The following is a 13,104-nucleotide window of genomic DNA, read 5'->3' as shown; positions in this document are numbered from 1 at the left end:
TGGACCACAGTGTCCTCTGCTGCTGCCTTCAGTACACAACCAGACCCAATAATCATGGCACCTTTTCTTTGCTGCACAATGACCTGCCCTTCACTTTGGAGAGAATATTTTGACATTGACCTCCCATAAAATTCCTTTAATTGATAGGTCCTATATTTTTGGGGTTTATCTGCCCAGTTACCTTCCCAAGGTTTCTAGGATAACTTATATCTTATTTCCAGTTCATAGCATCACAGTGTTTTTCTTAAAAGGTACTATTACTGTATCCTGTGTGGGAATGTAATGGTCAAAAACATTTTGCTTTTAAATTCAAAGCTACATACCAAGGATTGGCATTGGTGGAGCAGTTAAGATGCCCCTTAGAATGCATGCATCCCATATTAGGATGCCTGGATTCAAGTCCCAGCTCTGATGATACAGACACTGGAAATTCAGTGGTGATAGTTCAAGTAGTTGTGTTCTTGTCACTCACATGGGAGACTTGAATAGAGCTAGCTCCTGGCTTCAGTCTGGCCCAGCTCTGGCTGTTGTAGGGAGTGAGTCAGGGTTTTGGAGATCTCTGCTGGTCTGCATCTCTGTCTTTCTGTGTCTCTTCCTTTCAAACAAATAAAATAGGGGCCAGCATTGTGGTACGGTAGATTAGGCCATCTCCTGTAACACTGGCATCCCATATGGACACTAGTTCGAGTCCTGGTTGATCCACTTCCAATCCAGCTGCCTGCTCAGGTGCCTGGCAATGGAAGACAGCCCAAATATTTGGGCCCTTGGCTGTCACATGAGAGACCTGGATGGAGTTCCAGGCTCCTGGCTTCAGCCTGCCTAACCTCACGGTTGTAGCTATTTCTAGAGAGAACCAGTAGAAGATCTCCCCTGCCCCTACAACTTTGCCTTTCAAATAAACAAATAAATAAATCTTTATAAATAAATAAATAAATAAATAAAATAAACTACATACCAGGTGCCATAATCTGTGTATATTACTTCAGGAAGAACAGTACAGCTAAAATAAAACATTAAGTAAAGCAAATCAATTGATGAATCCAGCCTTTAAAATTTAAATCATCTAAGACCCTTATGTCTCCTGTGAAGTGTGAACTGAAGAGTTCAGTAGAATTGTTCATTCATTTGTTCCACAAACATGCGTTGAGTCTCTTAAGTGCCAAGCCCAATTCTAGACCCTTGAAATACATAAATGAACAAAACAAATGTTCATGCTACCCTATAGCTTATTTTATCAGGAATCATCCCCTTTGCTTTTTTTCACTAATCCTTGCAATTTACTACTTTGTTGGAGAGGGAGAGTGTCAGATGTGGTCATGGCCCTGACTCCATTCACTTGTGTTCAGTATGGGTGGTGCCACCCCAAGGGACATTTTGAAAAGTTGTGGTTACATTTTTGATTGCTGCAATGGTTGACCAGTACTGTTGGATTTATTGGACAAGGGTCAGGGATTTCACCAACAAGACAGGCTCATCTAGAGAGAATCATCCTATTCCTGCACAAGTTGCAAATGACACTATAGATATTTGTAGCCTAAAACCTAACTCCATTTTTTTCACAAAAATGCTGATTATTTTGCATAGTTTTATACTCTTTATATCTTTCAGGAGAAAATCTGCCATGTACATTGGGAGTTGAATACTAATTTTGCAAAATCACATCTTTGATGGTAACGGCACTTGTGACATGTAAGTTGCCAAAATGACATATACACATTTACATTTTACTGATAGCTATAACATACATATGATTCTATGAATGAGACAAGCATATTTTTAATCCATTATCACTTCCAATGCAAGCATGCCCAAGCATTTCCTATTTATGTTAGAGTGAATTAATTTCTTTTGTTTATTTTCCATAACACAGCTAGATCATTCTGTTGTCCTTTTCAACTTATGTGTGTAGGTTATCAAGATCACACATGGATTTAATTTCAGGAGAGCAAAGCAGACTTTAGAAAATGTCTGGAGGTCTGGAGGAGATGTCAATCTGGTTGGTTGAGATTTGCTACTTCATTGGCTCCACAAATCAAAGATCCAGGATGATTCTGACGGCTGAGGAGTTGGCAATGGTATACCCAAGAAATGGAGAAGTAACGTCCAGAGATGTAGTCCACTAGTAGTCCACTAGGACTACTGCTCTGGGTTCAGATCTTGTCAATTTTTATTAGCAAACTCTCATGAGCCCCTCTCCAACAGGTGAACCCCGTGGTGCTCTGGACAGCTGAGATTTAAAGTTAGCTTCAGCAAGTGACTAGCAGTCCTCAGTGCCACAGGTCTTCCTGGAAGGCTCAGGGGAAGATTCACAGTAGATGCATGTGTGCAAAGTCCTCCTTCAAGACCTGACAGTTCTCCTTCTGTCAGAGAGCTCTTCATCTGTGAGATACTGTGTGGTTGAAACTTGTAGCTCAGTTAGGCCTCTGATCTCTGGCCTGGAGACTTAGTTACAGAAATCAAAAAGTTCTTTGAGGGTCTGCCCATTTCTTTAGGTGCTATGGACTTTACCATAGGGTGTCTGTCAATCATTATCCCTAAAGCCACAATCTCAAATGTTGGAATCCCAAATGATCAAAATCCCTAAAGTCAAAAATCCCCAAAATCACAATCTGAAAGATTAAAATCTTACATGTTGAAATCCCTAAAACCATTCCTGTGTGAAAATAAAAGGCTGCTTGAGAAAAGTAAAAATCTGAAATCTGACAAAGGTGTTTCCATGTAATAAAACATTGCTGAAGATGTCAGTCTAAAAAAACAATATACAAGTAAATAAGTGTTCAAAAAGCATCATTTGTCTGCATTGGCATGCCTTCAAATTGATGAAATCCAAGAGCTCTCCATGAATGGAAGCCACATTTGCCCCAAAAATTATGTCCACAATACCATTGCTGTTCCATCACCAGCATTGATTTTGTCAAATCTGTGGACTATGTAAGAATGCATATGGGGGGCCAGCGCTGTGGCACAAGTGGGTTAAGCTTCTGTCTGCAGTGCCAGCATTCCATATGAGCACCGGTTTGAGTCCTAGTTGCTCAACTTCTGATCCAGCTCCCTGCTAATGCACCTGGGAAAGCAGCAGAGAATGACCCAAGTGTTTGGGCCTCTGCATTGACATGGGAGACCTAGTGGGAGAGCGGCAAGATGGTGGAATAGGAAGGGAGTACACTGATAGTCTGGGAAGAGACAGTTTAATAAAAGTGGAGATACTGCAGGTTCAAGGAAGAGTAGGGGAAGAAACAGCAGAGGAAACTCTTCCAGAACTAGTGATTCACAGTGGACCTGCGTGGAGAGCATGGGAGCCCACAGTTTGGGACACCAGCGACAGACTCAATACACCAGCGCTGGAATGCGAGGTGAGCCGAACCTCAATAGCCCGAGACACCGGCAGGCAAGCAGAAAGAGGAGACTAGAGGGAATGAGGCATGAAACCCCATGGGGAAAAGTTCACCAGGCTAACTAGAAGAGAGAGGAAAAAAAAAGTGACTGATACAGACACGAGTTTCTCTCTCTCCGCTCACCTCTTAAAGGCAAGCAAGACAAAGAGCAGGCACCATTTTGGACATATGTCATAAGCAGGGTGACCTCAGGTCTCCACCGGCCCTCAGCCTAGCAGAAAAACCTGACTCTGGGCGGGGTGAAATAACAGGAGATTAGGACCTAGTGAATGTGTGGTGCTAATGAACTGAGACTGTGAAAAAAGAGACGGTGGGGGAGAGAACTCACAGAATTCACGTGACTACTCTCCAGAGATACTACAATTCGGTAACCTTGGCAATCCAGTGGGAGACTGCAGGTGAATTTGAGCCCACACGGAGGGCAGAACAGATTCCCTGTGTGGTCCTTGGGAAAGAGCTTCCAATCTCTGGCTCCTGTGAGTATATCATTCGCCTGCTAACTACCTCCAATTCCATTCAGCTGTGTGGAATTACTTCCCTTTTGAATCAAAAAAAGAAAGAAAGAGAGAGAGATTTACCATGCCTAACCTGGGAGTGTCACCTTTGGCACACCCTTAACCCTGAGGAACCAAACAGAGCTCTCATGCCTCACCCATCTCAAGCCTCTAAGGCCCCATCAAAAGCAGACAGTCCACTTAATACAGCCATAGTCTAACAAGAAAAAACACCACAGCGAGGGAAGAAGAATCCAAAGATATCTCTACGATGCCAAGCAACAAATGCAAAAACCAAGGAAACAAAAACAAGGAAGAAACGATGACACTCCCAAATGAACAAGACACCCCAAGCCAAGATTATGAAAATGATGAGATGGAAGAAATTCAAGATACAGATTTCAAATTTATGATAAGAACAATTAGAAGTCTTCAAAAACAAATGCTTGAGATACAGAATTACTTACTGGACAGGATAGAAAATCTCCTTTGAGAAAATGAAATCTTAAGGAGGAATCAAAATGAAACACAGAAACTAGTAGAACAGGAAAGTGTGATAGCAAAGAGAAATCAAAATGAAATGAAGAACTCAACAGATCAAATGACAAACACATTAGAGAGCCTTAAAAATAGAGTCAGTGAATCAGAGGAGAGAATATCGGACTTAGAATACAGAGCACAGGAAAGCATACAGTCAAACCAAAGAAAAGAAGAGGAAATTAGAAATCTAAAACATATTGTTGGGAATCTACAGGATACTATTTAAAAAACCAACATTTGGGTTCTAGGAGTTCCTGAAGGCATGGAGAGGGAGAAAGGATTAGAAGGCCTTTTTAGTGAGATACTTGCAGAGAACTTCCTGGGTTTGGAGAAGGACAGAGACATCCTAGTACAGGAAGCTCATAGAACCCCTAGTAAACATGACCAAAAGAGATCCTCACTATGTAATCAAACTCACCACAGTGAAACATAAAGAAAAGATCCTAAAATGTGCAAGAGAGAAACGTCAGATTACTCTCAGAGGATCTCCAATTAGACTCACAATAGACTTCTCATCAGAAACCCTACAAGCTAGAAGGGAATGGCGAGACATTGCCCAGGTACTAAGAGAGAAAAACTGGCAGCCCAGAATATTATATCCTGAAAAGCTCTCATTTGTGAATGAAGGTGAAATAAAGACCATTCATAGCAAACAGAAATTGAAAGAATTTGTCGCCACTCATCCAGACCTGCAAAAGATGCTTAAAGATGTGTTACCCACACAGAAACACGGTCATCAATATGAAAAAAGGTAAAGGAAGAAAACTTCACAGCAAAGGATCACAGGGAATTCAAAGCATATATTAGAAAATATTTTTGGCAAATGGCAGGGCAAAGTTACTACTTATCAATAGTCACATTAAACATTAATGGCCTCAACTCTCCAGTTAAAAGACACAGATTGGCTGATTGGGTAAAGGAACAAAACCTATCTATTTTCTGCTTACAAGAAACACATCTTTCCAACAAAGATGCATACAGACTGAAAGTGAAAGGCTGGAAAAAGATATACCATGCCAAAAGAAATGAAAAAAGAGCAGGTGTAGCCATCTTAATATTGGACAACCTAAACTTTAACACAAAAACTGTTAAGAGAGACAAAGAGGGATGTTATATAATGATTAAGGGATCAATTCAACAGGAAGATATAACAATTATCAATGTATATGCACCTAATTACAGGGCACTGGTTTATTTAAAAGATTTGTTAAGGGACTTAAAGGGAGACTTAGACTCCAATACAATAGTACTGGGGGATTTCAATACTCCACTCTCAGAAATAGGCAGATCAACAAGACAGAAGATCAACAAGGAGACAGTAGATTTAAACGACACTATAGCCCAAATGGATCTAACAGATATATACAGAACTTTTCATCCTACACATAAAGCATTTACATTCTTCTCAGCAGTACATGGAACCTTCTCTAGGATTGACCACATACTAGGCCATAAAGCAAGTCTCAGCAAATTCAAAAGAATTAGAATCATGCAATGCAGCTTCTCAGACCATAAAGGAATGAAGTTGGAAATTAGCAACTCAGGAATCCCTAGAACATATGCAAACACATGGAGATTGAACAACATGCTCCTGAATGAACAATGGGTCATAGAAGAAATCAAAAGAGAAATCAAAAACTTTCTGGAAGTAAATGAGGATAACAGCACAACATAACAAAACTTGTGGGATATACTCTTGCGCTCTCATGTTAATGGCGGGCGGCGGCTACTGAGCGGGTCGCAGATAACCGCTGCCTGCACGGGGGGAAAAAATTTCCCTCACCTCCCGATTTCTGCTCACCACCAGAGTCAGAGGTTGCCAGCATGTCGGTGGTACCGCCCAATCGCTCGCAGACCGGCTGGCCCCGCGGGGTCAATCAGTTCGGCAACAAGTACATCCAGCAGACCAAGCCCCTCACCCTGGAGCGCACCATCAACCTTTATCCTCTTACCAATTATACTTTTGGTACAAAAGAGCCTCTCTATGAGAAGGACAGTTCTGTTGCAGCCAGATTTCAGTGCATGCGAGAAGAATTTGATAAAATTGGAATGAGGAGGACTGTAGAAGGGGTTCTGATTGTACACGAGCACCGGCTACCCCATGTGTTACTGCTACAACTGGGAATGACTTTCTTCAAATTACCTGGTGGTGAACTTAACCCAGGAGAAGATGAAGTTGAAGGACTAAAACGCTTAATGACAGAGATACTAGGCCACCAAGATGGAGTTCTGCAAGACTGGGTCATTGATGACTGCATTGGTAACTGGTGGAGACCAAATTTTGAACCTCCTCAGTATCCATATATTCCTGCACATATTACAAAGCCTAAGGAACATAAGAAGTTGTTTCTGGTTCAACTTCAAGAGAAAGCCTTGTTTGCAGTCCCTAAAAATTACAAGCTGGTAGCTGCACCATTGTTTGAATTGTATGACAACGCACCAGGATATGGACCCATCATTTCTAGTCTCCCTCAGCTGTTGAGCAGGTTCAATTTTATATACAACTGAATTACACACAGTGGATAAGTAAAAGAAGCCGTCTCTGTGAGCACAGCTGTACACGGTGTAGAAGAATAAATGTGGTAGAAGAGGTTTTTGGTTTTATTTTTCCCATTCCCTAAGTTGCCACTTAACTTTCTATTTGAATAGTAAAGTTAATATGAAGAACTAGATAGTGGTGTAAACAAATGTGATAATGTTTATTTACTTTTGGTTCTACTCATTTTTTTTGTACAACATTAAAGCAAATGAACTTCAAAAAAAAAAAAAACTTATGGGATACAGCAAAAGCAGTGTTAAGAGGAAAGTTTATATCAATAGGTGCCTACATCAAGAAATTGGAAAGGCACCAAATAAATGAGCTTTCAATGCATCTCAAAGACCTAGAAAATCCGCAGCAAACCAGACCCAAATCTAGTAGGAGAAGAGAAATAATTAAAATCAGAGAAGAAATCAACAGGATTGAATCGAAAAAAACATTACAAAAAAAATCAGCCAAACGAGGAGCTGGTTTTTTGAAAAAAATAAACAAAATTGACACCCCATTGGCCCAACTAACTAAAAAAAGAAGAGAAAAGACCCAAATCAATAAAATCAGAGATGAAAAAGGAAACGTAACAACAGACACCACAGAAATAAAAAGAATCATCAGAAATTACTACAAGGACTTGTATGCCAGCAAACAGGGAAACCTATCAGAAATGGATAGATTCCTGGACACATGCAACCTACCTAAATTGAACCAGGAAGACATCGAAAACCTAAACAGACCCATAACTGAGACAGAAATTGAAACAGTAATAAAGGCCCTCCCAACAAAGAAAAGCCCAGGACCAGATGGATTCACTGCTGAATTCTACCAGACATTTAAAGAAGAACTAACTCCAATTCTTCTCAAATGATTCATAACAATCAAAAAAGAGGGAATCCTCCCAAATTCTTTCTATGAAGCCAGCATCATCTTAATTCCTAAGCTGGAAAAAGATGCAGCATTGAAAGAGAATTACAGGCCAATATACCTGATGAACATAGATGCAAAAATCCTCAATAAAATTCTGGCCAATAGAATGCAACAACACATCAGAAAGATCATCCACCCAGACCAAGTGGGATTTATCCCTGGTATGCAGGGATGTTTCAATGTTCGCAAAACAATCAACGTGATACACCACATTAACAGACTGCAGAAGAAAAACCATATGATTATCTCAATAGACGCAGAGAAAGCATTTGATAAAATACAACACCCTTTCATGATGAAAACTTTAAGCAAACTGGGTATGGAAGGAACATTCCTCAATACAATCAAAGCAATTTATGAAAAACCCATGGCCAACATCCTATTGAATGGGGAAAAGTTGGAAGCATTTCCACTGAGATCTGGTACCAGACAGGGATGCCCACTCTCTCCACTGCTATTCAGTATAGTTCTGGAAGTTTTAGCCAGAGCCGTTAGGCAAGAAAAAGAAATTAAAGGGATACAAATTGGGAAGGAAGAACTCAAACTATCCCTCTTTGCAGATGATATGATTCTTTATTTAGGGGACCCAAAGAACTCTACCAAGAGACTATTGGAGCTCATAGAATAGTTTGGCAAAGTAGCAGGGTATAAAATCAATGCACAAAAATCAACAGCCTTTGTATACACAGGCAATGCCACGGCTGAGGAAGAACTTCTAAGATCAATCCCATTCTAAATAGCTACAAAAACAATCAAATACCTTGGAATAAACTTGACCAAGGACGTTAAAGATCTCTACGATGAAAATTACAAAACCTTAAAGAAAGAAATAGAAGAGGATACCAAGAAATGGAAAAATCTTCCATGCTCATGGATTGGAAGAATCAATATCATCAAAATGTCCATTCTCCCAAAAGCAATTTATAGATTCAATGCAATACCAATCAAGATACCGAAGACCTTCTTCTCAGATCTGGAAAAAATGATGCTGAAATTCATATGGAGACACAAGAGACCTCGAATAGCTAAAGCAATCCTGTACAACAAAAACAAAGCTGGAGGCATCACAATACCAGATTTCAGGACATACTACAGGGCAGTTGTAATCAAAACAGCATGGTACTGGTACAGAAACAGATGGATAGACCAATGGAACAGAATAGAAACACCAGAAATCAATCCAAACATCTACAGCCAACTTATATTTGATCAAGGATCTAAAACTAATCCCTGGAGTAAGGACAGTCTATTCAATAAACGGTGAAGGGAAAATTGGATTTCCACATGTAGAATCATGAAGCAAGACCCCTACCTTTCACCTTACACAAAAATCCACTCAACATGGATTAAAGACTTAAATCTATGACCTGACACCATCAAATTATTAGAGAGCATTGGAGAAACCCTGCAGGATATAGGTACCGGCAAAGACTTCCTAGAAAAGACCCTGGAGGCTCAGGCAGTCAAAGCCAAAATTAACTATTGGGATTGCATCAGATTGAGAAGTTTCTGTACTGCAAAAGAAACAGTCAGGAGAGTGAAGAGGCAACCGACAGAATGGGAAAAAAATATTTGCAAACTACGCAACAGATAAAGGGTTGATAACCAGAATCTACAAAGAAATCAAGAAACTCCACAACATCAAAACAAACAACCCACTTAAGAGATGGGCCAAGGACCTCAACAGAGATTTTTCAAAAGAGGAAATCCAAATGGCCAACAGGCACATGAAAAAATGTTCAAGGTCACTAGCAATCAGGGAAATGCAAATCAAAACCACAATGAGGTTTCACCTCACCCCGGTTAGAATGGCTCACATTCAGAAATGTACCAACAATAGATGCTGGAGAGGATGTGGGGAAAAAGGGACACTAACCCACTGTTGGTGGGAATGCAAACTGGTTAAGCCACTATGGAAGTCAGTCTGTAGAGTCCTCAGAAACCTGAATATAACCCTACCATACAACCCAGCCATCCCACTCCTTGGAATTTACCCAAAGGAAACTAAATTGGCAAACAAAAAAGCTGTCTGCACCTTAATGTTTATTGCAGCTCAATTCACAATAGCTAAGACCTGGAACCAACCCAAATGCCCATCAACAGTAGACTGGATAAAGAAATTATGGGACATGTACTCTATAGAATACTATACAGCAGTCAAAAAAATGAAATCCGGTCATTTGCAACAAGATGGAGGAATCTGGAAAACATTATGCTGAGTGAATTAAGCCAGTCCCAAAGGGACAAATATCATATGTTCTCCTGATCGGCGACAACTAACTGAGCACTAAAGGGGAAACCTGTTGAAGTGAAATGTACACTATGAGAAACAGTGACTTGATCAGCTCTTGTCCTGACTGTTGATGTACAATGTAATACTTTATCTATTTTAGTATTTTTCTTTGTTTTGTTCTAGTACTATTGGTTGAACTCTGTAATTAACACACAGTTATTCTTAGGTGCTTAAATTTTAACTAAAAGTGATTCCTGTTAAATGTAAGAGTAGGAATAAGAGAGGGAGGAGATGTACAATTTGGGACATGCTCAATCGGACTTGCTCCAAATGGTGGAATTAGAATCATGCCAGGGGATTCCAATACAATCCCATTAAGGTGGCATGTACCAATGCCATCTCACTAGTCCAAGTGATCAATTTTCCAAGTTCACAATTGATCACACTGATAGGTCTACGAGTCAAAGGGATCACAAAAACAAGACTAGTGTCTGCTAATACTAACTGATAGAATCAAAAAGGGAGAGAACGATCCATCATGGGAAGTGGGGTACACAGCAGACTCATAGAATGGCAGATGTCCTAAATAGCACTCTGGCCTCAGAATCAGCCCTTAAGGCATTTGGATATGGCTGAAGAGATCATGAGAGTATTTTAGGCATGGAAAGCCAAGACACTCTGGGAAAAAAAAAAGACCTAAATGAAAGATCTCTGCGAGTGAGATCCCAGTGGAAAGAATGGGGCCATCAAAGAAGGAGGTACCTTTCTCTGAAGGGAGGAGAGAACTTCCACTTTGACTATGACCCTGTCGGAATAAGATTGAAGTCAGTGAACTCAAAAGGCTTCCATAGCCTTGGCAACTTATGACGAGAGCCTAGGGAGATTACTGACGCCACAAACAAGAGTGTCAAATTGTTAAGTCAACAACAGGATCACTGTGTACCTACTTCTCATGTGGGATCTGTCCTTAATGTGTTGTCCAATGTGAAGTAATGCTATAACTAGTACTGAAACAGTATTTTTACACTTTGTGTTTCTGTGTGGGTGCAAACTGATGAAATCTTTACTTAATATATACTAAATTGATTTTCTGTATATAAAGATAATTGAAAATGAATCTTGATGTGAATGGAATGGGAGAGGGAGTGGGAGATGGGAGGGGTGCGAATGGGAGGGAAATTATTGGGGGGGGGGAAGCCATTGTAATCCATAAACTGTACTTTGGAAATTTATATTTTCTAAATAAAAAAACTAAAAAAAAAAACAAAAAGAAGAATCTAAAAAAATAATTTCAATAATATATTATATGACATCATTAAAAAAAAAGAAGCTCTTGGCTTCTGGCTTCAGCCTGGCTCAGTCCTGGCCATTGCAGCCATTTGGGGGAGTGAACCAGCAGATGGAAAATCTCCCTCTTACTTTGTAATTCTGAGTCATAAATAAATAAATAAATCTTTTTGTTAGGGAAAAAACTCTCCTCCTCTGCCTTTAAAATAAATTAAAAAATTAAAGAGTGCATGTGGGGTGGAATTTTGTATTTTCAGGAAGATATAGAAGCATGACACAGAGATTGGGAAAACTTAATAGGGAATACTTATGTGGGTGTACAAGGGTGCTTCAAAAAGTGTGTGGAAAATGAAATGAAAATGTTCATGTTCCATGATGGCTTTGAAGACCCCTAGTGTTTCGCATCCTAGAGGGATTCAGGAAAGTATCCCCACCTAGAAAATGAATGTGGATGTATGTTCTGGGAAAATCAGACTCTAAAAGAAAATTAGCCATATGCAAGACATCAAAAATATACTTAACATTAGTGAAAGTTGGCCGGTTCTTATGGACTCTTCCATGCAAATGCTCATAATTTATTCTTGGAAGACATTTTTTTCACCTGCCAAATTTTGTTGTTAGTCATGTCTCCACTACTGTAAATTGTCAATGTTGTATTTTCCAATTCACTACACTGTGTACTTCATCTTCGTATTACTTCCAAGGTTGGAAGAATATATTATATAGAGATTTTAAAGAGTTCTGATTTTTATACATGTTTTTGCTAATTTTACTCTGTAGAAGTATATTATTAAAATGTTGATGTTGTGTAGGTATTGTGTCCATGTAAAATGTTGAAAATTCTTCAATAAGTGGAAAGTTGTTCTTTTTGCACATCTGATAATGTGAAAGATAAAATTGTTCACTATCTTGGCTCTTTGGGTGACTGCATACGCAGTGGTGACTAATCTCAGGTTTTGACTGACCTTGTTAAAAGACTTAGGCTGACTGTCAAGGCAGGTATTTCAGAAGACCACAGCTAGAAAGCTGTATGCACACAATCACCAACACCAACCATAGTCATCTGTTTCTATATATTTCCCTTTTTGACCTATTTCTTTACGAGTATGTTTTATATTTTCTTAATTGTGAGACTGATACAACTGTCATTGGTACACCTAAGTGTTGCAAAACATGTTTGTTATTACTGCCTATTTCATTGTGTAAAATGACCTATGGACTGTTCTGTCATATTTTTATTTCTCAAATGAATTTCTCTTTTAAAAATGTACATAAGTATAATTAAAAGTATTATGATTTTTTTCTCAGGGTGATAGTTTCAAGATTTAAAAATAATTTATTTTTTAATTTTTATTTTTTATTTTTTTAACTTTTATTTAGTAAATATAAATTTCCAAAGTACAGTTTATGGATTACAATGGCTTCCCCCCCCATAAATTCCTTCCTACCCGCACCCCTCCCATCTCCCGCTCCCTCTCCCATTCCATTCACATCAAGATTCATTTTCAATTATCTTCATATACAGAAGATCAATTTAGTATATATTGAGTAAAGATTTCATCAGTTTGCACCCACACAGAACATAAAGTGTAAAATGCTGTTTGAGTACTAGTTATAGCATTAATTCACATTGAACAACACATTAAGGACAGAGATCCTACATGAGGAGTAAGTACACAGTGACTCCTGTTGTTG

At 39.2% G+C, this 13,104-nt stretch overlaps 1 pseudogene across 1 annotated transcript; it reads left to right on the top strand.

Moving 5' to 3' along the window:
- The first annotated feature begins 6,119 nt into the window (after nucleotides 1-6,119).
- LOC149121816 (cleavage and polyadenylation specificity factor subunit 5 pseudogene) lies at nucleotides 6,120-7,022 on the top strand (annotated as a pseudogene). Its single transcript, XR_016223315.1, has one exon. The product of XR_016223315.1 is annotated as a cleavage and polyadenylation specificity factor subunit 5 pseudogene (transcript).
- The last annotated feature ends 6,082 nt before the right edge of the window (nucleotides 7,023-13,104 follow it).

Source organism: Oryctolagus cuniculus, chromosome 16 (genome assembly GCF_051225735.1).
Source record: "Oryctolagus cuniculus isolate XC-2025 breed Fujian yellow rabbit chromosome 16, ASM5122573v1, whole genome shotgun sequence".
In the NCBI taxonomy this organism is placed as follows: Eukaryota; Metazoa; Chordata; class Mammalia; order Lagomorpha; family Leporidae; genus Oryctolagus; species Oryctolagus cuniculus.
This window is presented reverse-complemented; position numbering and strand designations above follow the sequence as displayed.